This window comes from Podarcis bocagei (assembly GCF_964188305.1).
Source record: "Podarcis bocagei genome assembly, chromosome: 3".
In the NCBI taxonomy this organism is placed as follows: Eukaryota; Metazoa; Chordata; class Lepidosauria; order Squamata; family Lacertidae; genus Podarcis; species Podarcis bocagei.
In genome coordinates, this window is record NC_138127.1 from 87,550,435 (window position 1) to 87,571,906 (window position 21,472).

Below are 21,472 nucleotides of genomic sequence, written 5' to 3' on the forward strand. Positions count from 1 at the left end.
TATAGAGCAAAAAATATGGTATATGAATGTTCCATGAATAGAAAGCAGAAGGAGCAGCGATGCACCAATAATCTGAGTGAGAGGAGGTGGCCATTTGCAAAAGGTGGCCAACCTCACATACTGTTGTATACTTACGCAGTCTGTTCTGGAATGAGAAGGCTGTCTCCATTTGCTAGACACAGGGTATTACTGTCAGCAGTAACAACAGATGTTCCTTCCTGAAAAGGCAGGAACAAAAGACAGGCTTTTAATTCTTCCTGGACTGTCATTAGCAGCCACAAACTAGGAAGTATATCTTAATGAACTAATCAGTCAGTCTAACCAAATCATCAGTAATCTAGTGATCTGGAAAATAAACAAATCAATTAATTCTGTAATGGCAGGGCTTGTGACCCAAACTAGTCATTAACAACTATATGCCACAGGCTTGATAGACATCCTTGGTTCTCCTCTTTCTGGGACATGAATAAACTGAATGGTCATTGGGACAAGAACCTAGATTTGGCTGGTGGTGGGAGATGTTTCATTTACTACAGTGTTTCTCAACTTTTTTTCAGTCCATGTCCCCTTTTAGCTAACATAAAAAAGATGCCACACCCCCTTCAATCCCAGCTCACGTAATAATTTAATTTGTATTTTTCACATGGATTAAAATTTCGTAACTTTAAATTTGTTTACTTATATTGTACATTATAAGTACATTATAAGTACATTGTACATTAGGGATGCAGGTGGTGCTGTGGGTTAAACCACAGAGTCTAGGACCTGCCGATCAGAAGGTCGATGGTTCGAATCCCCGTGACGGGGTGAGCTCCTGTTGCTCGGTCCCTGCTCCTGCCAACCTAGCAGTTCGAAAGCCCGTCAAAGTGCAAGTAGATAAATAGGTACTGCTCCGGCGGGAAGATAAACAGTGTTTCCTTGTGCTGCTCTGGTTCGCCAGAAGTGGCTTAGTCATGCTGGCCACATGACCCAGAAGCTGTACGCTGGCTCCCTCGGCCAATAAAGCAAGATGAGCGCCGCAACCCCAGAGTCGGTCACGACTAGACCTAATGGTCAGGGGTCCCTTTACCTTTACTATTGTACATTACCAAAAACAAGAACAAAAAAACCCCAACACACTCCACACCAAATTCTTTGTATGCCCCCGTTGGTTGTGAAGAACTGATTTAGTGCATCACAAGTTGTGCAAACCTAGTATGCAGTGAAAAGGTTATCCTTTGTTTTGATCAGTTTAGGGCTCATTACTTGCAGGAGGCGGGGGAATTGATACCAATAATGTGAGTCGATGTAGAACTTTGGGGGAAAGCTGTTCACCTCTCCCTGGAATTCTGTAGTGATAGCTGACCTTTTCATTTGTGGAACTATTTGATTTGAAATAAAAAAACAAACAAACTGAGTGAGGCTTAACCTCCATAGTAAAGCCAACAGAAAAACTCCCCTGCTACCCAGTACAGATGCACTGTGAGGAGCAGCAATCAGACTGAGTTTTGCAGCCCACAGCTCCACATAATGAAGTTGTCTTGAGGCGACCCACTTCTGTGGTATTGTTAATCAACTAAGCTAGCAGTGTGCTGATAGATATGTCAGCCTGAAAATACGGCACTTGGTCGTTCGAAGTATTTTTCAGTCTTCTCATCAGATCCTTGAAATACTTTCCAGGACCTGAAAAGTTGCTCACCAAGCCAACAGGGACTAGACTGACATTACTACAAGGAAAACCATGCATATGCTACTAAAAAGGGCTCATATCTGTATTGTAAGAATGATGCTCTGTGAGCTATTTCATTCCTGTGAGGACTAATGGAGGTCTTGCGTGAACAGAAGTATTTCAAATGGGCAAGTAGGGATAATGCTTTTACACTCAGGCTGTGCTTGTGGGCTGCCAATGGGACATCTGGGCTATATGGACTTTTGACCAGATCCAGCAATAATCATCTTATATTCTTAAACTGAGGCATAGCCAGCATCAACAGTAGACTGGGTTCAGAGACTGCTGAGGAACCCAAGGGTGAACCCCACTGCCTCAGTCCAACTGCAGTGATGACGAGGGTGTCCCAGCGTCATCTGTAACGCCTGGAGTGAAAGACTTTTCTCCTGAACCAAACTCGAACCCACAGTTGGATCCTCTGCTCATGGAGGCTTCACCGAGTGGGGCAGAGCAGCTATGCTTGCTTTCTAACAAGTGTGTTGTTATTGCTTGCTAGGAGGAAAAGGGACAAGGCTGTGGGGTAGGGTTAGGGGAGACATGGCCAAACACTGGATTGGCTTTGCAGCATGCCAGCCTCTATGTCAACTTGCTGCTCTCCCTCCAGATAAGCAACTGGCTACCCCAGAAGCTACCATAGCAGTTCTATCCTACCTGTTGAGCCACTTATGCTCATTGCACACACCTCATTATTTCCATTGCTTGTTCGATGGAAGAATTACCGTATTTTTCGCTCTAAAGGATGCACCCGACCATAAGATGCACCTAGTTTTAGAGGAGGAGAACATGAAAAAAAAATCCCTCTCTGCGAGACTTTCGGGGTGGCGCCATCGGTAATGGCGGACTCCCTCTGATCTGGAGGGACCAGCTCCACGGGAAACGGGTCTTTTCCGCTATGGCGAAGCGGGGACCCTTTCAAAAATCACAGGCGGATGAAGCCTGTGACCATGGGTCTCGGCGGGCACCTTTAGCGCCCCCCAACCCGCAAAGGAACCCACTAACGGGCTCCGGAGCGAAGAGGGGGAAGTGGTGCGGTGCTAAGAGTCAACTGCTTCTTCTGTGGAGCGAAGCCGCACAGCCGTTGCCAGAGAGCGCTGCCTTTTTCCTGGGACAATTTGGCTTTTAAAACAATCACCTATGAGTATTTAAATTTCGGACAATTGGACTCTAAATAAGGATTTGCGAGAAGAAAGGAAAATTGGACTTAAAAGTTTATTTTAATTTGGCACTGAAACGGGAAGGTCTAAACAGGAAGTCAGCCTTCCGTTTCTTTATAGATAGATTAAAGCAAAGACATGGCAAACTAGAGTTCAGAAAATCGCTTGTAAAGGATTAATTTTCATCATTTAATATTGTTGAACCCCCTTCGGAAGCAGGAGAAGAGGGTGGATTTTTCCGGACTGTTTAAACCTGCAGAAGTGAGTGTAAAGCAAAGTAACTTTCCACCATCTTGATCCTGGAGCGGGGTGTCAGGACTGACGTTCTTTGAAGCTCATTGACCAGAGATAAACGTTTTTTGACAGATAGCAAAAAGAAGAGAAACATAGTGATTCCATTGTTCCCTTTCACAAATATTGACAAAATATCTGAAAAAGGAAACTTTGTTGTTAGATCTCTCTTTAAAAGAAAAGAACAAATAGAAGTTCTTCCCCTAGAGGGAGCCTGTGAAACTGTAACCAATTCTGAATCGGGGAGCTTGCAGCCGTTACAGATTATGATCATGGGAATAGACTTCTGACCTTGCAGGACAATGCATTCAGAAGCTCTGCTTTGTGCTTTCTGTAAAACAAGTGCCCTACTGGAACAGCTACATGAGAAGATGGACTTGATGACTGATGCGATCAGAAATTTTGGACAGGCAGTGGGAAATTTTGGACAGGCAGTGGGAAATTATATAGAGCCCACCCAGGAATCAAATCAGGAGTGTGCCCTGACAGAACAGATGAGGGAAGAGGATGTTGCTGAATCTTGGGCGCCAGAGATGGAGGGAGCTGTGGCCCAGCAGGAACATGAGTTTTTGGATTTGACAAATGAACTTGGAAAAAGCCAGATTTGGAAAGATAAAGTTTGGTTTGGTTTGGAAATGGGGGGTTGCATAGACCCCCCTATGCAGGGATGCTTGGACTTTTCAAGTCTGGCAATGGGCCATGAGATGTTTGGGGTTGTGGGGGCTCTTAATTTTGTAGGGACTTTGAAACATGTTCTTAAATACCACATGGAGTTTAGTGTGGACTATGGAAAAGGGGCTGATTTGTCGAGAAGGGTCAAAAGCATTGTCAAGCTGGAGTTCCCAAGAGTGAAAGGAGCAGGAGATAAAGGAAAATACCGCTATAAATATGAAGAAGAGCCGCAGAAGGGACATGGAAGGGACTTAAGGGCCTCAGACATAAGATTACCAGGTTAATGCGCTAGATTGATGGGATAGAAAGGACTGACAAAACCCGGGACCAGGAGGAAGAGACGCTGGATGAAGATTGGATTGTTGTTGTTTTTTATTAGAATTGTTTTATAAAATTGATGAATGTTAGAAAAATGCTGGAACGAAATTATTTGGCTTTAGTAAAAATGTTTAAAGAATTATGTAAGAATACTATGGTTATGAGAAATTGGTAAAAATAAGATTTAAGTTTTAAGCTTTAAGGATTTTTTATAGTAAGATAAGATTAAAATAGATTAAGGTGATGTAATGACAGAATATTATGAAATATGGAAAGGATTTGCTGCGACAATTAACAACTAGGATACAAAAAAAGGGAGGAGGAGGAGGTCAAAGAAAGAAGGTAATGACAGTTAAGGATTTGAGAATATTGGATTTCTTTTTAAATGTTTGTGGTATATTTTTGTCTTTTGAGCGTGTTGTGTTATTTTTTGATTTTGATTTCTATTAATTTCTATTGTTTGATAGTGGTTTGTTTTTCTTTGTTTTTTCTCTTTCTTTTTTTTCCTTTGTTTTCTTTTGTAATTCTAAAATTTTCAATAAATATCATTAAAAAAAAAATCCCTCTCTGCGCAGCGCCCCTTCAGCGAAGTGGCAAGAGAAGCGGAGCCCCTTCCATTTCTCCTCCTGCTGCGGCTATCCCTGAAGCCAGGAGAGTCTTGCTCTCCTGGCTTCAGCGAAAGCAACGTGAAACCTCCGGAGCACAGCGGGCAGCTGCTGTTGCTTTGCCGGTGAGTCTTGGGGAGGACCGCTCCCTCCGAAGCCCCTTTTCCACCTTGGGCTGGGGGGCGGGCCCCATACTCCACCACAGCATATAAGGCTCCAAGGAGGCCTCGGGACATTGCTGCTGCCGCTTCGCCGTGAGTTTGTGGGGAGGACCGCTCCCCCCTGAAGCCCATTCTCCACCTTGGGCCTGGGGGCGGGCCCCATACTCCACCACAGCATATAAGGCTCCAAGGAGACCCGGGACATTGCTGCTGTTGCTCTGCTGTGAGTTTGTGGGGAGGACCGCTCCCCCCTGAAGCCCTTTTTCCACCTTGGGCCTGGGGGTGGGCCCCATACTCCACCTCAGCATATAAGGCTCCAAGGAGGCCTCAGGACATTGCTGCTGCCGCTCTGCCTATGAGTCTTGGGGAGGACCGCTCCCCCTGCAAGCCCATTCTCCACCTTGTGCCTGGGGGCGGGCCCCATACTCACCTCCGCAGTTTATGGGGCTCCAGGGAGGCCTCGGGTGTGTGGGGTGGGGTGGGTGTTTAGTTGGGTGTGGGAATTTGTTTAATTTAATTATGTTGTGTTTGTAACTTTGTTTTTTGTTTTTATAGTTTTATTGTTCTGATAGTTTGTTTTTTATATAGGCTTTAATTTGTAGTTAAGGGGAGGGGTCAGGGCTGCCTGGGAGTGGGTCCCAGCAAACAAAATGGCTGGGTCAGGTTCCACGGGGGGATGCACTCGGACAACCGATCTCAGTGATCATGGGTAGGAGGAGGAGTTACGCTAAGACCAGACCATGTCATTACCGAGGAAGCAGGCTTAGTCGTTGTCTGAGGACTATCCCTGCCTCCAGGTCTGGTCCTGACCGGAAGGATACTTGAATCAACAAGGGAAACCCACATGACCTGAAAGTGTTGCTGTGCAATGCCAGGTCAATGATGAATAAAACTACTGCCATCCACGACCTGATTGTGGATGGAGGATTTGACCTGCCATGTGTGACAGAGACCTGGTTGGATGAAGCAGATGGGCCCGTCCTTGCCGCTGCTTGTCCACCAGGTTTCTCTTACGCACAGCAACCCAGGCCTTGTGGGCGGGGAAGGGGGGGTTGCAGTGATTTTTAGGAAGTCATTAGTTTGCACCAGGCATCCTATTGGAAAGACCCAGTTCTCTGAGTGCATGTTCTGGAAGTTGGGCAATAGGGGCAGTACAGGATTCCTATCGGTGTACCGACCTCCCCGCTGCACCAAGGATTCCCTGCCCGAGCTGCTTCAGGTCATGGCGGATGTCCTCCTGGAGACACCTAGTTTGGTTGTCCTAGGGGATTTTAACATCCATGCCGACACGACCTTACAAGGGGCCGCTCGGGACTTCGTGGAAAGCATGGCCTCCATGGGGCTGTCCCTGAATAAGTCTGGCCCAACTCATAGCCACGGGCATGAGACCTGGTGTTCACCTCTATGGATATTGGTGATCTGACACTAAGTAAAAGCAAAACCAAAGAAGTGCCATGGTCAGATCACTTCCTGGTGCAACTGGACTTCTCCGCGACCCTTCCCCTCTGCAGGGAGGTGGGACCGATTCAGATGGTCTGCCCCTGCCACTTAATGGATCCAAATGGTTTCCAGAGAGTGGTAGGGGATGTTTTATGCCATGTTGATGGCCTTTCAGTTGATTCCCTGGTGGCCCGCTGGAATGTGGAGTTTGTTATATTTGCAGAGTCCTGTACACAGCGGAAGGATGAGCAGTACGTGTCACATGCTTAACTTTGCTTTATTTTCACTTCAGTGTTGAGAGATTACAAACATGCATCTTGCCTCTGCGGGAGCAGAGAAGCAACCATCCTTCTCCTTGGAACAAAGAACACCCAAGAGAAGAGTGAAAAACAGGAAACCAGTGTACGTCACATCCAGTCTCCCATTCCCGTGGGAAAACCCAACAGTACTCTGACTGTGGAATGCAAAATATTGTCCCGTGACAAGCACTTCGCTGCACAGTGAAGAAAGCAGAAACCAACATCCTCCCCCTTTCTGTGAACATCACTGGGCAGCGTGTTCGTACAAAATCAGTACAAACCCAACTTCTGTACATAGGTACAGTGTTGATCCCTTGATACAATCTTGTACAATACATCAGCAGGAATTTCATTACCTGGCATATAGGACACCGTTACGAGTCCCTTCTGAATATGTTCCCTAGCATGTTGCAACTTCAATTGCAAGTGCTTCGTGCTTTGCTTACAACCTTCCGAATTCAGCAAAGCCAAACATGCTTTGTTGTCCTGGTAAACCTGGATTGGACATTTGACAGGAATTTTCATGTCTTTGCACAATTGTAACAACCATTCACAATCCTTAAGTGAATAAGACAGTGCATTCAGTTCAGCTTCACAAGTACTTAAGCTTATTGTTGTTTGCTTCTTGCATGACCAATCAAAAAGACCCTGATTGTACATGTAGCAAACTCCAGACGTACTTTTCCTGTCTGTAGCGTCACTTCCAAAACTTGCATCTGCAAAAATCTCAAGACCACCAGACTTCTGATTGTTAAATCTCAGTCTGTAATGCATAGTGCCTTTCAAATAGCGTGCTATGCGTTTTAGAGCTTTCCAATCCTTAACAGTGGGATTGTTAACTTGTCTGCTTAGCAAATTACAGCTAACAGCAATGTCAGGTCTTGAACATCTGGCAATGAAGTTTAGCTTGCCTAGCACACTTCTGTACAGTGTAGTGTCAGAAAATGCTTCTTCAGTGTCTTCTACCTGATAACCTGTTGTCATCGGTGTGTCTACAGGGTTAGCATCCATCAGGTTCAGTTTGCTTAACACATCAGCAATTTTCCGTGACTGGTGTACTAGAATGTTACCACTTTGATCTCTCTCTATTTCCAGAGTTAGGTAGTTGTTTACCTCACCAAGATCTTTCATGTCAAAGTGCTCTTTCAGTTGAGCTAGGGCGTTATTGTACATTGTGACATCTTTCCAAAAGAATAAAATATCATCAACATAAAACAAACAATACAGCTTCTTTTGCCCCTCCTCTTTGACAAATACACATGGATCAGCTTTCCCTTGCTGAAAACCTAGAGAAAACAATGTCTCAGTGAGTTTTGTGTGCCAACACCGTGCACTTTGTTTGAGACCATAAAGGGACTTCTTTAGAGCACAAACAAATCCCTGTTTTACCTGTACGCCATCAGGTGGAAGCATATAAAGTGATTCACCTAGAGATCTGTACAAAAATGCTGTATTCACATCGTGGTGACTAACGTGTAGATTCTCCTCTGCAGCTAGCTTGAGCATAAGCCTAATGCTCTCATACCTCATGGTGGGTGAGTAGGTCTCGTGATAGTCTTCACCTGGTACCTGTGCAAAACCTCTGGCTACCAATCTGGCTTTGTGTCTGACTATCTTGCCATTTTGATCTGTCTTCACTTTGAAGACCCATTTGCTTCCAAGTAGTTTCATTCCTGGAACTACTGGAACTAGCTCCCATGTTTTGTTCCTTTCTAAGGAATCAAGCTCAGCCTTCATGGCATTTAACCATGGCTCAGCTTCCTTAGAATCCAAATCCTGGATTTCTTGGAAACTTGAAGGTTCAAATACCTTCTTGGAGCTTTTAACAGCTGCTACTACTGTCTTAGCAAATTCATCAGCAAATCTCTTTGGAGGTCTGCCTTTTGTGGCTCTTTGTGACCTGCGAATTAGCCTTAAGTCCTCAACACTTTCCTCTTCTTTCTTAGGAGAAAAGTGGCCTATTGTGAACAATGGTTCTTCCAATTCTTGATCAGAGCTTTCAGAGGGTCGCATAGAGGCTTTCGCACTCTTGAAATCCTCTGAATCATCCGATTCAGTTTCAGACTCAGAATCAGAACCTTCATCAGTGGGTGTGGGTTGTTGCGGCTGCTTTTGCTGTTGCTTATCTCATCACTGTCATCAGGATAACATTGGAAAATTCCCACATTCTCCCCCCACTTGGCACTGTACTCAACACTTCTTGTGAGCTTAATTGTCTTAGATTCAGTCATCATTATTCTGTAAGAACCTTTCTGATAACCTAGAAAGATACCATGCAATCCACGCTTGCCTAACTTGGAGCTTTGTGGTGTGTGAACCCACATGTCAGAACCAAAAATTCTCATGTGTTTGATGTACGGTTTCTTGCCAAACATCTTCTCATAGGGGGCACAACCAATCGCTGAAGATAACCTGCGATTGTAACTGTAAACAAAACACGAGAGAGATTCGGCCCAATAACTCTCTGGAAGATTGGCATCATGCAGCAAGGTTTTTAATCCTTGAAGCAAAGTCTGATTTGCCCTTTCGCAAAGTCCATTCTGCCATGGTGAGCGAGGACTGGACAAATCGTTTTGAATTCCTTTCTCAGTCAGAAAAGCGTCAAACTGCTGAGAAGTGAATTCTCCCCCGCGATCAGTGAAAAGTGTCTTTATCTTCTTACCATGCACATTTTCCAACCAAGCACAGAATTCCTTGAACCTTGGAAAAACCTCTGATTTCTGCTTGAGATTGTACACATAAATATACCTGGAAAATGCATCAATGAGAACCATGAAGTACCTATTTCCACCCAAAGAGGGTGATAGTGGACCAACTAAATCAGCATGAACAACCTGGTATGGTTCTGTAGCTTGCCTACTAGACACCTTACCTTTCACAGCCATTTTCACCTTGTTTGCTGCGCATGCCTTGCACTTCATGTGGTACCTGCAGGGTTTAATAGTCATACCTTCAACCAAGGCAGGCATTTTAGATACTGCCTCAAAATGCAAATGACCAAATTTCCTGTGGAAATAGTGAATACATCCTGCATGCAAACTTTTGTTAGAACCTGCAATGCAACAAGTTTCATTCTGCACAACATCATCATAATACAAAACAAACAAACGATCAACACATTCAGCATGCAATACATAATCGTTTTTCTTTGTGATGGTGCACTTCTTGTTCTTGAAGGAAACGTCAATGTTCCGTTCATTCAGCTGCATAACACTGAGTAGATTGTGTGTGGCATCTGGTACGTAAAGCACATCTTGTATCGATAAGTCCAAACTGTGAAGTACAACAGTTCCGTAGCCTTGACTGGGGATTGTGTGGTCATCCGCCTGGTGAATCGCACCTTCCTGCGGTGTAAAAGACACGAACAGTCGCTTATCGTTGCACATGTGGTGGATCGCTGCTGAATCAACAACGAAGAAAGATCTAGACGTCTTCTGGACCTTTGCGACCTTTGGAGTGAAGCGCGAGAGATTGCCTTGTGCTGCGTTGTCCTGGACACTGGACCTTTGCCTTTGCTTTGGCCTTTTCCACGCGATGAGCTTCCGCTGCGCTGCTCTGTCTTGGCCCTGGGATATCTGCATTCCCTCTTCATATGGCCCAGACGTCCACACGAGTAGCATTTCACTGCCTTCAAAGCTTTGGCGCCATCTGGTGGTTCCACTGCACTCTGGGATGATGTCTGTGAAGACTCCCCCTTACCCATGCAGCTAGCACCCCGGCGGTCTGCTTCATTCAGAATTACGGCAGTAACATAGGCTACTGTGAGCTGAGCAGTTGGCTGAACAGCAATCTGAGTGGCAACGGACTCCCAACTTGGACCCAAAGAATGTAGTATCATGAAGGAATACACAGCCTCTGGAAAGGTGAGTCCTCTCTGTTGCAGCTCATGTCTCAGATTCTGCATCTCCATCAGATGTGTACGCACATCTCCACCTTCAGCTAGAGCCATACCATGCAGCTTGGCATAGTAGTACATTGAGGAACCAGCCTCTGTCCTCAAGTAAGCCTCTCTTAAAGTGTCCCAAATTTCTCTGGCTGTGGTCTTATAACGCAACAGCAGAGCTCTTCTGGGGATACTATCAATGTAAGAGTTCCCTTCGCCTTGGAATCCTTAGCTTTCCATTCGTCTGTAATTGGAGCTGGGGGGTTGTCTGTAATAACTTTGTACAGACCCTCTTTCCACAGAATAGCCTCTGCATAGAGAACCCAGTCCGCGTAGTTTTTCTTATTGAGCTTAGGAATCCCAAAAGCATCAGCCAGCTTTGCATTTGCCATCTCCGCTGTGTTTAATCAAGCTGCGTCACTGCTGCTTTCAAACCTCATTCCAAAAGCACTTTCAAAGGTACTTTCGGTTTTCAAGCCTCCCAAGCCTGTGAGCTTGTGCCTTAGAGCCTTTGCCTGTATCGCGGCAAAACGGCTTTAAAAGTTCAAAGTCCAGCCATAAAGCCATCAACTAGAAGCTGGCAGGCTGCCCGGAGCATGAGCACATACCTCTCATCAATCAACTCGACGCGCAGAGCAGATAACGCCGATCCGTTTCTCTGTCACTCTACCGGCATTCCGACTCGGCTTTCTGGAGTCCATCCTTCAGTTTGACTGCGTTTTTCTGGGCCCGGAACCAATAATGTTATATTTGCAGAGTCCTGTACACAGCGGAAGGATGAGCAGTACGTGCCACATGCTTAACTTTGCTTTATTTTCACTTCAATGTTGAGAGATTACAAACATGCATCTTGCCTCTGCGGGAGCAAAGAAGCAACCATCCTTCTCCTTGGAACAAAGAACACCCAAGAGAAGAGTGAAAAACAGGAAACCAGTGTACGTCACATCCAGTCTCCCATTCCCGTGGGAAAACCCAACAGTACTCTGACTGTGGAATGCAAAACATTGTCCCGTGACAAGCACTTCACTGCACAGTGAAGAAAGCAGAAACCAACACTGTCCCTGAATAAGTCTGGCCCAACTCATAGCCACGGGCATGAGACCTGGTGTTCACCTCTATGGATGTTGGTGATCTGACACTAAGTAAAAGCGAAACCAAAGAAGTACCATGGTCAGATCACTTCCTGGTGCAACTGGACTTCTCCGCGACCCTTCCCCTCTGCAGGGAGGCGGGACCAATTCAGATGGTCTGCCCCCGCCACTTAATAGATCCAAATGGTTTCCAGAGAGTGGTAGGGGATGTTTTATCCCATGTTGATGGCCTTTCAGTTGATTCCCTGGTGGCCCACTGGAATGTGGAGTTAACCAGGGCTATTGACTGTTTGGCTCCGAAGCACCCTCTCCGATTGCATGGAGCCCGGACAGCCCCGTGGTTTTCCACGGATCTGAGGGCAATGAAACAATCCCTGAGACGGCTAGAGCGCTGCTGGCAGATAACCCATTCTGAATCTGACCGGACACGGGTTAGAGCTCAATGTCGAGCCTACCAAGTGGCGATAGCGACGGCAAAGAAGACTTTCTTCACCGCCTCTATTGCATCTGCAGAAACCAGCAGCAGGAAACTCTTTCAGGTGGTTCGCAATTTAGCGGAACCACCTGCGACATCGGGGCCCAGTACGGGCCACATGATCTCCTGCAATGACTTTGCAAAGTTTTTTGCAGATAAAGTCACTCAGATTCGAGAAGAGGTAGACTCCACCGTGGGAGCAGGGCCGGGGCGGGAGGGTGCTAGAGTCCTGTCTAGTCAAGTTGTGTGGGATCAATTCCAATCTGTTACCCCCGAGGATGTGGACAGGATGTGGACGAGTGAAACCAACCACTTGTCTCCTTGACCCTTGACCATCCTGGCTTATAAAAGCTAGCTGGGAAGGACTGGGCGATGGGCTTCGTGGGGTGGTGAATGCTTCCCTCCGTGAGGGAGCCTTCCCAGACCCGCTGAAAGAGGCGGTTATTAAACCGCTTCTTAAAAAACCATCTTTAGATGCGGCCACGATAGCCAACTATCGCCCAGTCTCAAATCTTCCATTCTTGGGCAAGGTGATTGAGCGAGTGGTTGCTGAACAACTCCAGGCAAGCCTGGAAGAAGCGGACCTTTTGGATCCCTTCCAGTCGGGATTCAGGCCTCATCATGGGACTGAAACTGCCTTGGTCGCACTGGTTGATGATCTCCGGCGGGCTAGGGACAAAGGTGAGAGCTGTTTCCTAGTTCTGCTGGATCTCTCAGCGGCGTTTGATACCATCGACCATAACATCCTTCTGGACCGTCTTGAGGGGCTGGGAGCTGGGGGCACTGTTATACAGTGGTTCCGCTCCTTCCTCCTGGGCCGTGTTCAGAAAGTGGTGGTGGGGGATGAGTGTTCAGACCCCTGGGCCCTCAATTGTGGGGTGCCTCAGGGTTCCGTCCTCTCCCCCATGCTTTTCAACATCTACATGAAGCCGCTGGGAGAGATCATCAGGGGATTTGGGCTGGGTGTTCATCAGTATGCAGATGATACCCAGCTCTACCTCTCTTTCAAATCAGAACCAGTGAAGGCAGTGAAGCTCCTGTGTGAGTGCCTGGAGGAGGTTGGAGGTTGGATGGTGGCTAACAGATTGAGGTTGAATCCTGACAAGACAGAAGTACTGTTTTTGGGGGACAGGAGGCGGGCAGGTGTGGAGGATTCCCTGGTCCTGAATGGGGTAACTGTGCCTCTGAAGGACCAGGTGCGCAGCCTGGGAGTCATTTTGGACTCACAGCTGTCCATGGAGGGACAGGTCAAATCTGTGTCCAGGGCAGCTGTTTACCAGCTCCATCTGGTACGCAGGCTGAGACCCTATCTGCCTGCAGACTGCCTCGCCAGAGTGGTGCATGCTCTGGTTATCTCCCGCTTGGATTACTGCAATGCGCTCTATGTGGGGCGGTGACCCGGAAACTACAATTAATCCAGAACGCGGCAGCTAGACTGGTGACTGGGAGCGGCTGCAGAGACCACATAACACCAGTCTTGAAACACCTACATTGGCTCCCAGTATGTTTCCGAGCACAATTCAAAGTGTTGGTGCTGACCTTTAAAGCCCTAAACAGCCTTGGTCCAGTATATCTGAAGGAGCGTCTCCACCCCCATCGTTCTACCCGGACACTGAGGTCCAGCACCGAGGGCCTTCTGGCGGTTCCCTCACTGCGAGAAGCCAAGTTACAGGGAACCAGGCAGAGGGCCTTCTCGGTAGTGGCGCCTTCCCTGTGGAACACCCTCCCACCAGATGTCAAAGAGAACAACAACTACCAGGCTTTTAGAAGACATCTGAAGGCAGCCCTGTTTCGGGAAGCTTTTAATGTTTGATGTATTATAGTATTTTAATATTCTTTTGGAAGCCGCCCAAAGTGGCTGGGGAGGCCCAGACAGATGGGCGGGTTATAAATAAATAATTATTATTATTATTATTATTATTATTATTATTATTATTATTATTATTATTATCCCTGAAGCCTGGAGAGTGAGAGGGGTCAGTGTGCACAGACCCCTCTCTCTCTCCAGGCTTCAGCGAAAGCAACGCGAAGCCATGGAGCCTGCATTTGCTCCATAAGATGCACACACATTTCCCCATAATTTTTGGAGGGGGAAAAGTGTGTGTTATAGAGAGAAAAATACGGTATTGCCAGTGAGGAAACACCGGCTCCCTCGGCCTGAAGTGAGATCAGCGCTGCACCCCATAGTCGCCTTTGACTGGACTTAACCTTCCAGGGGTCATTTACCTTTTTACCCTACCTACATAGTTAGTGCGAAATGGAACTAGCATCCGAACTTCCGGAGGCGGCACCTCCAACAATGGCGGATTCCCTCTAAGCTAGAGGGATAAAGCTCCGCAGAAATCGCGTCTTACCGCTGCAGCGAAGCGGGGACCCTTCAAAAATCGCAGGCGGGTGAAGCCTGCGACCGTGGGACTCGGCGGGCACCTTTCACGCCCCCCCCATCGGCAAAGGAACCCTGCAAAGGGCTCCGGAGCGAGACGGGGTGCTGGCGCAGTGCTGTGAGTCAATCGCTACTTCTGCGGAGTGAAGCTGCACAGCTGTTGTCGGAGAGCGCTGTCTTTTTTCCTATGACAATTCGGCTCTAAACAACAACCCGTGAGTCGGACAATTGAAAGATCGGGAGATCAAAGGAATTCCGCCTTTGATCAAAAGAACAACATTGAATTTGGCACCGAAGCGGGAAGGTGTAAATAGGAAGTCCGCCTCCCGTTTTTTGTAATTAGATCGAGGCAAAGATCTTATAAGCTAAAAAGCCGGAAAAATAGACTTTAAGATTGGAATTTCCTGCACCTATAACCACAAAAAACCCCTTGACAGCAGGAGAAAAGGGGGGAAGAAATTTTGACCTTTTAATCCTGCAAAGAGAGTGTAAGAATTTAAGTTTCCATCGTCCCAAACCTGGGGATGGATTGTCAGGACAGAAATTGTCGGTGATGATTATTAACTGAAATTGAGAAAACTACTGACAGATAGGACTAAAAGAGAGATAAAATAATTCTAATGCTGCCTTCTGCTTGTATGCATTATATTGAGAGGAAACAAAGAATCTGAAAATCGAAAGTAAATTTCCCTTCGTTGGATACATTTTAAAGATGGATGCTAAACAGTAACTGTATCTCCTAGAGGGAGCTAGCCAGTGTGTGGGCTGTAACTTATAGAGAAGATATAACATCTGTGAATTCTGACCGTGGGACCAGCTATTTGACCTTGAAAGAAAATGAATAGGGAGGAAGTTTTACTTGGAGCCCTTGGCAAAATAAATGCTAGGCTGCAGCAGCTGGATGAGAAAGTGACCTTGATGAACCAAAAGTTGGATCTTACATCTGCTACAGCCGGTAAAGACGAACTAGGAAAAGAAGTCAAAGAAACTCCACAACAGCTAATACAGGAATCTGGCTTAACAAGGCAAGTCCAAGGGCAGAGGAAGATGGAAGAGGTTGCGATTGCACCTCAACAGATACAGAGACTTAAAATCCCACATGACCAAAAGCTGCAATATTGGAAGATTGAACTTGGGGAACACCTGCTGAATTTCAGAGTTAAGGAAATCTTCATCTCTGGTGGGAATGTGAAGCAAGTTGATGATTATTTTTGGAACAACTACTTTTTGGATTATAAATCAAAGGTTGGGGAGTGGAGTATCGGGGAGTGGAGTATCTGTTTTGTATTTTTTTATTTTTGTAGTTTTTCTTGGCTTTTGTATTCTATGTTTAAATTTTGAAGCTTTTGATTGTTTATGAAAATTCAATAACTATTACTTTAAAAAAAAGAAAGTGTTCCTGACAAATTGGCACACAAAGCTCCTGCCCATTAGAAATGCATTCAGGACACACAAGAAACCCATAAAGAGAGAATGCAATTGCACATTGTACTTAAGGTACACAGTATAGTTCCATCTGGCTGAACTCAGATAGCAATGTCCCAACTCCTGCCTGCCTCCATATAATTTCAGTACACTGTGGGAAGTGTACCAGAGCAAATGCATCCGCTGGCCAAGAAAGCACATACATAAAAGGCAAATGAAGTCCATTAATCATTCCCCCGTGTCTCTTATTTAAGGATTTTTTCCTCCCACCACTAGGTCCGCGTGCTGTTTGCTCCATTTGGTCTATGACATTTGGATGATCATCTTCATTAATTGATAGACTCCTACCTTCAGGAGCACTGTCTCCCTCCCCCACATTAGTCAGTTTAAAGCCCTCCTGATGAGGTTTCTGAGATTTTTGGCAAAAACATTTCTCCCAACCGTTGTGAGGTGCAGCCCATCACTTGCCAGAAGTCCATCTTCAAGAAACTGCAGTCCGTGATCTAAGAATCCAAACCGTTCCTGTTTACACCATTTGCGAAGCCAGCTGTTCACTTCCACTATTTTCCCCTCTCTCCCTGGGCCACGTCGTTCAACTGGGAGGACAGACGAGATGACAATTTGTGCATTTAGTTGCTTCAATTTCCTGCCGAGGGCCTCGTAGTCTCTTTTGATCTTCTGGAGGCTATTGCTTGCAGTGTCATTGGTTCCCACATGAACCAAGAGGAAGGGGTATTTGTCAGTGGGTTTTATGATTCCTTGCAGTCGTTCAGTTACATCTTGGATCTTAGCCCCGGGGAGACAGCACACTTCCTGAGACATCTTGTCAGGCCCACAGATCACTGCTTCTGTTCCCCTCAGTAGGGAATCCCCTATCACCACTACACGCCTCCTCTTGGGTTTGGTCGGGGTTCTTCCGTGAGCTGTCCGTTCCAAGGTCGCCTGCACATTCCCTGAGGACTGACTTTGCTGCTCGTCTTCATATACCTGATTGACTGTAATGAGGGAGAGATCCTCAAATGGAGTCTGCTCTTCGTCTTCCATGCTAGGGGAGAGGACCTCAAAGCGATTGTGTATTTCTAAACAATCAGAGTGAACCCTGGGCCTCCTACTTCTTTGAGTCACGTTTCTCCATATATCTGGCTCCTGTGTTGGTGAACTAGCCTCCTTCTCAGGGGAGTCCCCTGTCTCCTCCTTGGTGGGGACGGTGTTCTCTGTTGCTTCCAAGAAGAGCTCCAGCTCTCTAATTCTTTGGAGCGTAGCTACACGTTCCTCCAGTTGCTGGACTTTGTCTTTTAAAAGGGCAATCAACATGCAATTGCTGCAGGTAAAGCTGCCTGCAACCTTTGGCAAGATGGCAAACATTGCGCAGGAATCGCAGGCGACTGCAGCTGTTCCCTCCCCTTCCATCTTGAGATCGTGTCGTTGGGGGTGGCTACAGCGGTCCTCCATCATAAAAAGCTTGAAGACAGGACAAATAACTTCCCACACAAAAAAAACCTAGGTCTCCCCCAACAAACGTTTGAGACTAGCTCCCCTAAATCTAAAAGATGGGTATAACTGCGCGCGCCACTAGGCGCGCGCCGCTGCCCTACAAACTCTGATAAGCTCCTCCCACAGCTAATCCCCTGCCTCGACAGAAACCTTGCCCCCTCTGACCTTTACACAGGGAAAACAGCTAATCAGCCACAAAGAAACACACACACACACACACACACACACAAGAAAACCCTTTTTGCTCCTTCTTCAACTGCTGCCCTGCAAACTCTGATAAGCTCCTCCCACAGCTAATCCCCTGCCTCGACAGAAACCCTGCCCCCTCTGACCTTTACACAGGGAAAACAGCTAATCAGCCACAAAGAAACACACACACACAAGAAAACCCTTTTTGCTCCTTCTTCAACTGCTGCCCTGCAAACTCTGATAAGCTCCTCCCACAGCTAATCCCCTGCCTCGACAGAAACCTTGCCCCCTCTGACCTTTACACAGGGAAAACAGCTAATCAGCCACAAAGAAACACACACACACACACACACAAGAAAACCCTTTTTGCTCCTTCTCCAACTGCTGCCCTGCAAACTCTGATAAGCTCCTCCCACAGGTAATCCCCTGCCTCGACAGAAACCTTGCCCCCTCTGACCTTTACACAGGGAAAACAGCTAATCAGCCACAAAGAAACACACACACACACACACAAGAAAACCCTTTTTGCTCCTTCTTCAACTGCTGCCCTGCAAACTCTGATAAGCTCCTCCCACAGCTAATCCCCTGCCTCGACAGAAACCCTGCCCCCTCTGACCTTTACACAGGGAAAACAGCTAATCAGCCACAAAGAAACACACACACACAAGAAAACTCTTTTTGCTCCTTCTTCAACTGCTGCCCTGCAAACTCATGCCCTGCCCTGCAAACATCATGCTTGAAAGAAAAGAAAAAACCAAGAAAGGATGACAAGCTAAAGAGAAACAGTATATAATTTTTATTCTTTGCAGGAGGGTGAAGGCTGATGACTGTGTCAATTCTGTTTCCAAGAATTGCCATGTCCAAGCTTGCCATGTCAACATTTAAAGGGGAAATATATTAGTGCAGAGATGGATCCTCTTTTTCAACTCCAGGGAAATTCTGAAGGTGCAAGGGGTTCATGCCAGTGGCCACATACATTGACTAAGAAGAGGCAGGCAGTTTATACACACATGCCATGGGAGAGAAGCACTATGACAACTGAGACATTTGTTAATTTTGGATTCTGTCTCATTTCTTGATTCCTAAATTCAGTTTTCCAGAATTCCACAACAATTCATTATTTTAATGATATTTGGAAGTGATTGTGCTGGGCCCGGGGGTAACACGAGAACCTTGGTTCAGGTCCAGTCCAGAATCTAAAGGTTCTGCTAGGAGTCAGTCCGACAGGGTCAAGGCAGGACACGAGGCAGGAAACCAGGCAAGGACAGGTACAGGATCTGGCATACAGCAATGTTGTCCCGCAACCTGGGGCGGGGTCTGACAACCTTTAAACTTTGTCGGGGTAATGGCCAGTCCTGATCCCATGGAGACTCACCTCCCTGTTTCACCCCAAGGCAAGCACTCCTCCTGTGAGTACTCAGGTCTCTCCTTCTCTCAGACCTTAGTCTCTGGAGCTCGGGAGACGTCGGTGTGTTACTAGACCCAGGGGCTGCCTCAGCCTCCCCTGACCAAACCGGTAGTGGAGCAACTGTAAGTGATGGCCCAGCTGAAGGCAACAAGGTAATCCCCGCATCTGGAGCTAGGGCAGGCTCAGGCACCTGACTCGGCCCAGTTGGTGTTTGTTGCAAGGGATCCTGTGCAGACTGGGACTTTTCAGGATCAGTCCGCAGACTTGTTTCAGATGATGCCTGAGGCAAAGGATCCAGTGCAGACTGAGACTCCTCTGGTTCCGAGTCTGAGCCTGAGTCCCAGGCCATCACAATAATACTGTCTCCAACAAGTCTCTTCAATACAAAATAAAACAAAAGACGTTGAAAGGAAATCCTATAACACTTTCTTCTTCTTTGGGAGTGGGGTATTGTCAGGAAAAAGCAGCAATGCAAAAGCCAGCTGCACGTGGCTGGAATGCAAAACAGGATGTTGATGTCTGGAACTGTACTGGTGGGGGAAAGGGGCAGTCTGTTCTCTGTACTGAGCACCGGATGTTAGCTCAGAGTGTCATCTGACCTGTACTGGAAGTACAGGGGTGGAGTCGTGACTCTACTGCTGGAGTCTGGAGGGTGCAGTCACGTTTCTATGTACTGCTGAATGACAGGAATAAAGACATGTAAATAGACTCCTGTCTGTCTCTTTTCCCCTCCCTGCGGAATGCAGAGAGGGAGAAGGAGGAGGGGGTGTTCTTCTCACGTCTGAGGAGGATCGCCGATTTATGGCCTTGCCTGGATCCTGCCGTGAGATGCAGATCGGAAGGTCAACAAGTATCTCAGTCGGTTGCCTGGGGGGGGGGCCAGTTACCTCTGACTGTGAGCTGAGATACTGACATATGGTAGCAGAGGATGGTTGCGATTCATCGAACATCTGCATGAGAGGCTGGTGGATCGTCCTCCTCTGCTCCAAGGGAGGAGATAACGTCTGAGAGCAGCCAGAGGCTGAACAGGCGGCTGGACACCGAGAGGAGGTGTTTTCCAAGCAACGGAAGCCCCAAGGTATGCTGAATTTCGGGCTAAAAGTGTGAACGCAGATTGATTTATTCTCTGGTTCACGGGAGCTGCGTTTGGGAAAAATACAGCTCTGATAGAAGAGGCCTGCAGCTTGGCAGCTCAGCCTGCATTCCAGGAATTCTTGTGGTTGATAAGCTTTCCTGTTCAAAGATTGGTATACACAGTTGCTAAGCGACGCCCGTCAGAGACGTGGAAATTTACTGACTGTGCAGATGGCTCTGAGAGAGCCTGGGAAGAGAAAGTTTTGTTTTGGCTATCTCCGATGCTGTGCAAGGACTGAGAAACTGCTTGCAGTTTTGCCTGCCAGAGAAGGCAGAAAACAACCCAGCAAAGGCTATTGGCTTTTAGCAAGGCTGGAGAGTGAGAGCTGAAACTTGGCTTCAAAATGGATGCCAAGAAGGGGGGAGCCCTGCCTTACCCATCTCCCCTGGCTAATGACAATTATTCATCTTGGTCTGGAAAGGTGACTACCCCAGAAGGGGTGAGCCAAGATGATGCTGGGCAGGTTCCTAAGAGCTCATCGAAAGCCGTGGAGAGCTTTGACCCCAGATGGGGGAGTGAAGGAACCATGCAAGCTGCACTGGAAGTGAAGGACAGGGGGAGGGAAGAACAGAGTTCAAATTTCCCCACTGCTGTTGCTACTGGAGAGCATGCTGTAGCATTAAGCACTGTCCGATGTTACAATTGTGGACAGGCTGGGCATCTACAGCGAAACTGTACGAAGCCACGCCAGCCAAAAGGAGCTAAGAACAGCTCTGCGAAGCCTGAGGCATCAGGCAAAAGCCGTACCAAGTGTCAGGTGAAACCTGCAAAGGCTTTGATGTCGAAAGGAACCACGCCAGATGTTGGGAACGCGTTTATAATCGACACGGGTTGCACGGTTCATATGTGCCCACACAGAGAACTGTTTTCTACGTTTAAGAAGCAAAGCTTCGCTGTGAAACAGGCCAACGGTCAGGAGTTGGAAGAAGAGAAGAAGAAGAGTTTGGATTTGATATCCCGCCTTTCGCTCCCCTTCAGGAGTCTCAAAGCGGCTAACATTCTCCTTTCCCTTCCTCCCCCACAACAAACACTCTGTGAGGTGAGTGGGGCTGAGAGACTTCACAGAAGTGTGACTGGCCCAAGGTCACCCAGCAGCTGCATGCGGAGGAGCGGAGACTCGAACCCGGTTCCCCAGATTACGTGACTACCGCTCTTAACCACCACACCACACTGGCTCGACCGGGATTGGGACTGTGTATCTTGAGAGTCTGAACTTGACTATAAACAATGTGTACCTGGTTCCAGAATTGCGGTTCAATCTGCTGAGTGTGTCGCAGATTGCAAAGAAAGGACTGAAACTGTCCTATGATGATAAGAGCTGCAAGATCTTCAAAGATGGAG